An 8,569-nucleotide genomic window follows, 5' to 3' on the forward strand; every position below is an offset into this window, starting at 1 on the left:
AGTCATAATGGCTAATATTTATTGAGCTCTAATTCTAGTCCCAGTCGGCCACAACTCTATGGTGTAGATTTTTTTTTCAGATGAGGACACGGGGGACAAAGAGATTGAGTAAGTTGCTCAAGGTCACAGATATCAGTGGTAAAGCCAAGATCTGAACACAAGCAGGCCGACTTGAGGCTCCTCCCTTAAGCTACACCACTACTTCCTTGGGCAGTATTAATAAATAATAGTAAGACTCCCCAGTTCTCTGATGGAGACTTACAGTTAATAAGCCAGGCAGAGAAAAGCCTCCACTGCTGACAGAATCGTTTCGGGGAGAAACGGAAATGTTTCTGGTCTAGGCAAGACCTAGCCCGGTTTGTGGGCAGGTTAGCAGCAAGGTTGCATAGAAAGCCCCAGCCTGTTCACAGCTTGGACTCTGCCTGGCATTTGGGCCACCATCTGTATGGGCCCTGGGCCCTGTGGATCTCACTATTGGGTAAGTGTGGACGTGCCATTCTCCCCTGTACCCCAGGTTATAGTTGGAGGGCTGCCTGGAGGTTAGAGATTGAGGATCCTTCAGTACTTTTTATACAAGGACCTTGACTTGAATAACAGATTAAGTCTACGTGGTTAGGGGATCCAAGGAATATCTGAGCCACAAGGTCCCCAGTGGGGCAAAGTTTCAAGGGCAGTAGGAAGCAAGTTTTTGTTGGCTCGGGCTTGCCTCCAAACATCGAAGCTGAACTCGGGCCAGCCTGGGCTGCACTGCTTTGGCTGCTTCTCCTCCACAGTCCCCAAGGTCGTAAAGGCTGTTCCAGTCGGGCACCCGCTAGCACTGGAGGGGGGCAACCAGAGAGCCTGAGCTGGTGTTTGACACAGTCGGAGGCACACTTCACAGAAGGCTTTCTCCAAAATTATTTAAGCCTAAATAAACTGAGGACAGAACCAGCTGTGACTGGCTCTACTTCACTTCCTTTAATTAGAGTAAAGCTCACTTGTAACAAAAATTCAGAGGCTTGGGCGCCTGCGTGGCTCAGTCATTAAGCGTCTGCCTTCAGCTCAGGTCAGGATCCCAGGGTCCTGGGATCGAGCCCCATGTCAGGCTTCCTTGCTCAGCGGGGAGTCTGCTTCTCTCTCTCCCACTCCCCCTGCTTGGGTTCTCTCTCTCACTGTGTCTCTGTCAAATAAATAAAATCTTTTAAAAAAAAATTCAGAAGTTTAAGGAATACAAAAATTTATGTTTCGCTTAATGTGGCAAGTAATCCACTTGCCAGGGGCCTTGGCTCCTTCCAAGTTGCTGCTTTACCAGACTTTAGACTGAGCCTTGCTACCCAGAGGGTGATCCAAGGAAGCATCACCTGGAAACCTGTTGGAAACGTAAAATCTTAGGCTCCACCTCAGATCTCCTGTGGCAGCCGGAGCCAGTTACTTAACATGTGGGTCCCAATGCAAAATAAAAATGTGGAGATCCTTGTTCAGAAATTATTAAAAATTCCAAGATGGTGGTGGGACGCCTGGGTGGCTCAGTCGGTTAAGCGTCTGCCTTCGGCTCGGGTCATGATCCCAGGGTCCTGGGATCAAGCCCCGCATCGGGCTTCCTGCTCAGCAAGGAGCCTGCTTCTTCCTCTCCCTCTGCTTGTGCTCTCTCTCTCTCAAATATATACATAAATAAAATCTTTAAAAAAAATACTTAAAAAAAACAAACAAACCTGACACTAAGTCACTAAACCCAGGCTTTACCTATGGATAACAGGTATAAATATTGCCCACATCGCTAGAGGGAAACATCAATTTGAATATTCACATTGATTCAGAGTTGCCCATCTGGAAAAATGTATTACTTGGGCAAGATGGGAAAAACACTATCTGGGAAAACATTGTCTGTACTTAGGACACAGTGGTGCCAGTCTGTATTTTTCTAAGCCCTCTGGAAAGAATTACCAAGTAGGAATTTTTCCAGGCTGCTTCTGTGATCTGTATTTGATCCATTAGACCAGGGCTGACTGGAAACTCCAGACTCCACACAGCAGCACTGGGTTCCAACTCTGTAGTGTTATTCAGGAAGTTTAGGGGTATGCAGATTTCTTCTAAATGAAGGGGTAGGAAAAGCTCTGACCCCACTCTAAAGTTACTGTTTCCTGGTGCGAAGAGAGATTTCAGCCCCTTGTTTATGTTATCTGTAAAATAACCCAAATTGACATGTGGAATCTGAAGGCACCGAACCCCAATGGGATTTAGCAGGTGGGGGACTGGGGCGAAGGACACTTCAGGGTTTAAGCAGGGGTCCAACCAGAGGCCCACATGCAGAGCGTATCCACGAAACAGAGAATCCAGGATGAGAGACAAACTCTCGAACTGAGGAACTGAATTTGGAAACAAGTCAGAGAGGGCCTTCAATGACAAGCTCAAGGATTCGGGCTTTATTCTGAAAGCAGAGGGGAGCCACCGAAAGTTTCTGATTGGGAAGAGGTGTGACTAAGGCCGTGCCTCAAAAGGACAAGAACTCTGGCAGTGGACCTCTCATTAACTTCCCATGAGACCAAGACGGGTTTATCTGTAAACCAGGGTCACTCTCTACCTAAATCTAGCAACAATGTGGGGGTAGGAGGCCGGCTGAGGATTGTATTAGACCCTTGATCTACAGATCCCAGGCCTGGGGCAGGATCCCCGACTCAGTATTTTTCACAAGCTCCTGTGCTGACTCTAATGTGTGGCAGGGCTGTGAATCACCTGCCCTGGGTGATGCCTAGGTGCTTGTATTTTAGGGAGCTGAGACTGAGTGGTGGTGGCGGGTGGCGGGGGGAAGGCAGTGTTTACAAGTGAAGAAAGAAAGGTCACTAAGACTGCTCCGACTGTCTAGGCAGGCAAGAAGAAATGAGAACGTGGACTGGCAGCAAGAGAGATGGCGGGGGGGGGGGGGGGGGCGGACGGGGAATGACCAGTGGAAACCACCACCAACACAGAACTGAGAGGATTTCCCTAGCGGTGGCTAGGGAAACGTAAATGAGGGTTGAGGAGGGGAGAGGCAAGGACGATCACAAGGTTTGGAGCCTTGGGCAGGAAGGGACATTTAACACATACAAGGACATTCTTACCTTCAGTTTTGGTGCTCCCACTCTCCCGGGTTCGTATGAACCAGCTTACCTGGGTCTGATCACTTCTGGGTGCAAGGATCTTCCAATCCTCTCACACAACAGCTAACACGTGTTCCTGGGCACCGTCACAAGTTCTACTGCCCTGCACTTTAGTCTCATGTGTCACCAAGAGATGGCTCTCCCTGTACTCTGTGCCAGGCGCCTGCTCCGTGCTTCACATTCATCACATTCATGACCTCTGTCACTTCTCAAAACATCCTGAGTGCTACTACCGTCCCCATTGTGTAGAAGAGAAAACGGACACAGAGAAAAAAGTAACTTCCCCACAGTCATTTATAAGGAGACAGAGCAGCATTCAAAGCTAGACAGCCCTCCTCAGCACCAAGCTCTTAGCCACTACGCTACCCTGCAGCCTGTTGAAAGTGAGGCCACCATGAATCACTGTCTGTAATTTTTAGGCCAGTAAAAGATACAAGTTGTATTGGAAAACACTGCCTAATATCCAACTTGACTGTTGAAACTTCAGTGTTTCACCGAAGGGGATTTTTGCTGCTTGCTTGGTTTACTTTGGAAAATAAATTCAGATGATGTGATTTTTATTCTTTTTTTAATGCTAGAAATTTCTCTGTGCCCCTTTGGCAAATGAGGATTGCCGTAAGATGCCTTAAAACAGTCCGTCAGGAAATGATCGCACAATTGGGCCAGTTCAGGCTGTGTCCTTCTCCTGAGATTTCTTCTGGGCCCTCTTCTGGACAGTCATTATGTAGTGACAGAAGCTGATGGACAGTGAAGGGAGGGGTCTTGCTCCTTACCTTAGTACAGACTCACATTCAACATAACCCACTACAGCCAAAACCCAGCTGATGCTAGTGGGAAGGTATGATTCTGTGATTGACGGTTCAGAAGTCCGTATTTGGTCTTCCTCCCATTTCTGGTACAGAGCTCCTAAAACCCCTGGAATGTCCTAAGTGATGAACGCCACAGAGATGCCTTGCAGCACTAACGAGGTGACATTTGGACCGCACCTCAGGATGGGGGCTGGCTGCCGGTGATTCAGAGGATCGGGACTTTCACGCCCAGCCCCGCAAGCCCCACCCCTGACCTCAGGAGGGAGAGAGGGACTGAGTTCGATCACCAGTGACCAGTGATTTACTCAACCATGCTCTTGTAACGAAGGCATAAAAAACCCCAAAGAACTTGATTCAGAGAGCTTCCGGACTGGTGAACATGGGGCGATTTGGAGAAGGTGGAGCTTGGAGCAGGCATGGGCACTCCTGACGCTTTCCCCCAAATCTTGCCTTTTGCATCTCTTCTATCTGGTTGTTCCTGAGTTATATCCTTATATAACAAACTGGCAATCTAGTAAACAAACTGTTTCTCTGAGTTCTGGGAGCCGCTCTAGCAAATTAATCAAACCATCAAATCCAAGGAAGGCGTCGTGAGGACCTCTGATGTACAGCCAGTTGGTCAGAAGTATAGTTAACAACTGGGACTTGTAATTAGTGTCTGAAGTGGAGGGCACGGGGTGGGGGGATGTGGTAACTGGGTGATGGACATCATTAAGGGGGGCAGGTGATATAATGAGCACCGGGTGTTATGTAAGACTGATGAATCACTGACCTATACCTCTGAAACCAGTAACACATTATATGTTAATTAACTGAATTTAAATTAAAAAAATAATAAAATGGAGGGCAGTCTTTTGGGACTGAGCCCTTCACCTGGGGGATCTGATGCTACCTCTGGCTCAATAGTGTCAGAATTGGGTTGAACTGTAGGTCACCCGATTGGTGTCAGAGACCTGCTTGGTAAGGGGAAATACCACACACACCCAAACACACACCCCCCCACACACACACCCACTGTTGACCAGAAGTGTTAGGTTTTCTATGCTCCCCAAAACCCTAAGGAACTTTGTGAAGCCTCCTTTCTCTGACAATCTCCTTCAACCCCTCTGGTCGCATCATATCCGAATACCATGTGGAAGTATGACAGCCATTTCTGTCTGTAGCTCTCTGGCTGTGTTAGCAATGAAAAAAAGAAGTGAATCATGCAACGTATCCAACGCTTTTCTTACTCCACACTGAGTCTACGCCACACCTTCCTGCAAATCGTTCACAATAACCTCGTGTTTATTGAGTTCATTTATGTTAACAGATACAGGTCTCTTCAAATAAAAACAGATTTTACATTTATTATTAATGTAACATGCTATGTAAATGTACAGGAGCCTGAGGAAGGCATTCTAGTACCTGGCACAGCGCCTACTACAGTGTTTGTTAGTACTTAGCTTTCCTTTATTACGGCTTTTAAAAAATAGTTTTTAAAAAAGTGCATGATTCCCTTGGACCACTGTTCAGGAAAGATTAGAGATAAAACCTTTCCAGTCATAAATTAGTCATTTGCATACAGGTTCAGATTAGAAAAAGTCAAATACTGAGAAAAATATATTTTCAATTAGCTTAATTTAAATATGGGGTCATTCCATGTAAATATCTCATCTGAATTTTCAGTGTTTCACTTATTTGATGTGCTAATTCCATTCCACTAGGTCTTATTTCAGTAATTTCTCACCTATTCCAGATAAGATATATAAAGAATTCAACTCCTGTCAGTTATTTTATCTGTCTTCATGCAACCAGGATGAGAAACTTCTGCTCTCTACATGAGTCACGATAATTCCCCCAATCCACTAGCAAGGAGAAAATAATACTGTAGTTCAGACTAAGGCCTGCATGGCTGTGAACTTGCAAATTCTGATTCCAGAGCACTTCATTTCAGCAAACAAGGCCTGATTCCTATCAAAATTCAACCGTGGTTGAGAAACACTGAGGTCACAGATAGAGCCACAAATGCAGAAGTTATAGACACTGACTAAAGTACCCCCGGTAACGTGGCAGGGTTTTCAGGTGGTACCTTTCCTTCAACAGCAAATGCACTCAGGAGGTTCAGGAGCATGGTTCAGTTTTTCTCAAAGCATTGTGACATTTGCTGAATCTTCTTCCACTAGGCCTGCTGAGACCAGAGAAACCGATCACATTTTTCAAGCATGCTTTGTATCAAGGCTCTGAAATCCGAAAGAAAAGAAACAGGTGCACTTAGTTTTCATTGTTTTTTCTTTATAAAAAACTTCTTAAAACCCACAAAGAATGAAAGGATTCAAAAAACTGACTGAGTCTGTGCATCAAAAGACACAGTCAACGGAGTGAATCATGAATCTGATAAAGGGTTAATATCCAGAATATACAAAAAATTCATACATCAAAAAAACAATGCAATTAAAAAATAGGCAAATGGACATGAATAGACAGGTCTCCAAAGATGATATACAAACAGCCAGCAAGTGTATGAAAAGATCCTCAACATCATTAATCATTAGGGAAATGCACATAAAAACCACAGTGACTTCTCACCTCATGCCCATTAGGGACGGCTACTGTCAAAAAGAAAATAACTAGTGTTGGTGAGAATATGGAGAAAATGGTACACTTGTGCACTACTCGTGGGAATGGAACATGGTGCGACCCTTATGGAAAACAGTATGACAGCGCCTCAAAAAATTACAAATAGAATTCCATGTGTTCTAGCGATTCCACTTCTGGGTACACACCCAAAAGAATTAGAAGCAGGGTCTCAAAGAGACATTGGTATATCCGTGTTCAGAGCAGCATTACTCATAATAGCCACGAGGTAGAAGCATCCCCAGTGTCCATAAGACAGATGAATGGATAAACAAAACGTTGTATATCCACACCATGGAGTATTATTCAACCCTAAAAGGGAAGGAAATTCTGGCACATGCTGTAATATGAATGAACCTTGAAAACATTATGCTAAGTGAAATAAAAGCCAGTCACAAAACGACAAGCACCATATGAATCCACTTATGTAAGATACTTATAATACAGTAGTCCTCCCTTATCCACAGTTTTGTTTTCTATGGTTTCAGATACCCACGGTCCACCATGGTCCAGAAGCAAATGATCCTCCTTCTGATAGATCATCAGAAAGTTAGGAATAGCCTAACACTACGTCACAATGCCTATGTCGTTCACCTCAGTTCATCTCATCACATGGGCATTTTCTCATCTCACACCATCACAAGAAGAGGGGGGAGTACGGTACAGTAAGATATTTTGAAAGACAGAGAGAGAGGAATGGAGAGAGAGAGAAAGACCACATTCACATAACCTTTATTACGGTATGCTGTCTTAACTGTTCTGTTTTATTAGCTATTATTAATCTCTTACTGTGTCTAGTTTACAAATTAAACTTCATCATAGGTATGCACGTATAGGAAACAACATAGTACATATATGGGTTCAGTAAATCCATGGTTTCAGGTTTCCACTGGGGGTCTTGGGGAACATATCCCCCTTGGATAAGGGGAGACTACTGCAGTCAAAATTAGAGACAGAAAGCAGACAGGTGGTTGCCAGAAGCTGCACGGAGGGGGTAATGAGGAGTTGTTTAATGCGTAAGGTTGAAGTTTTGCAAGATGATACGGATATACTTAACACGACTGAACCAAACACTTAAAAATGGTTAAGATGGTAAATGTTACGTTACCTGTATTTTACCACGATGAAAACAAAAACCAAAAAAGTCCTGAGACAATTTGACCTTTGGTACTAGTAACTGTCTTTGAGAACTACTACATGTCAACTTTGGGTATTCACACTGATCTGCACAGTGTCTCGGTCATGACTGTGAAACACGTTACTTTAGGCTCATCCCTCAATCGCCTTCATCAGCAGATGAGTCTCAGCCCCCTCAGCTGTTAGTGACCGGCTGGGGCTGAATGATCTCTAAAAGCCCCACCCCCCTTCTGAAAATCTGTGAGCATCTACGTTCCCCAAGCCCCCGTGGAAAGGGCATGACAAGTATTACCTCTGCCTTTTCTCAGCAATCCTTAGGATATCGCAGGTTCTGGTAAACCTCTCTGACAGCTCCAGGGTCAAACCACATTCCTGTAGCAGTGACCAGGCCCGATCTGGGCCCATGGCCTTAGCTAACAGGAGTGCCACATTCTCCACGTTGATGGGGGGAGGCCCATCACTGAAGTTTCCATTTGGTGACTTCTGGGGGTTCGTGCTCTTGTTCTGTACGAGATGTAGCAGAAGCTTCCATTCCTCCACAGTCTCTGGGATCCAACCTACGCACACATACAGAAACACACACGTCGGCTCTAATGGCCCTTAGAACTCTGCCTGTGTATAGGAGATGGTCAAAACCGCTTGTGAAAACGTTTACTACCAAAACCTAAGAACGTACCTCATCATCCTAACACAAAGTTGCTTTCTGAACATTTGCTGAATAAATAATGATAAGGAGAAGTCACAAAATTAGTTCCAAAATTCTTCATTCACTTGCTCACTCAGGAATTTCCCAGGTATAGTCTAGGCTAGGCACCCAAGGTGCAGTGAGGGACCAACCAGACATGATGAGCCCTGCACTCTTGTGGAGCTCACAGTCTAGTAAAGGGGGCAGAA

At 45.1% G+C, this 8,569-nt stretch overlaps 1 long non-coding RNA gene across 1 annotated transcript; it reads right to left on the bottom strand.

Annotated features, from left to right (window-relative positions):
* Positions 1-5,188: 5,188 nt before the first annotated feature.
* LOC118026729 lies at positions 5,189-8,563 on the bottom strand. Its single transcript, XR_004683668.1, has 2 exons — positions 7,968-8,563; positions 5,189-6,144 (listed from the first exon to the last, which is right to left on the bottom strand). It is a non-coding gene; the product is annotated as an uncharacterized LOC118026729 (long non-coding RNA).
* Positions 8,564-8,569: the final 6 nt, after the last annotated feature.

The sequence above is a fragment of the Mirounga leonina genome, unplaced genomic scaffold, assembly GCF_011800145.1.
Source record: "Mirounga leonina isolate KUSES-001 unplaced genomic scaffold, KU_Mleo_1.0 Mir_269, whole genome shotgun sequence".
NCBI classification, from domain to species: domain Eukaryota; kingdom Metazoa; phylum Chordata; class Mammalia; order Carnivora; family Phocidae; genus Mirounga; species Mirounga leonina.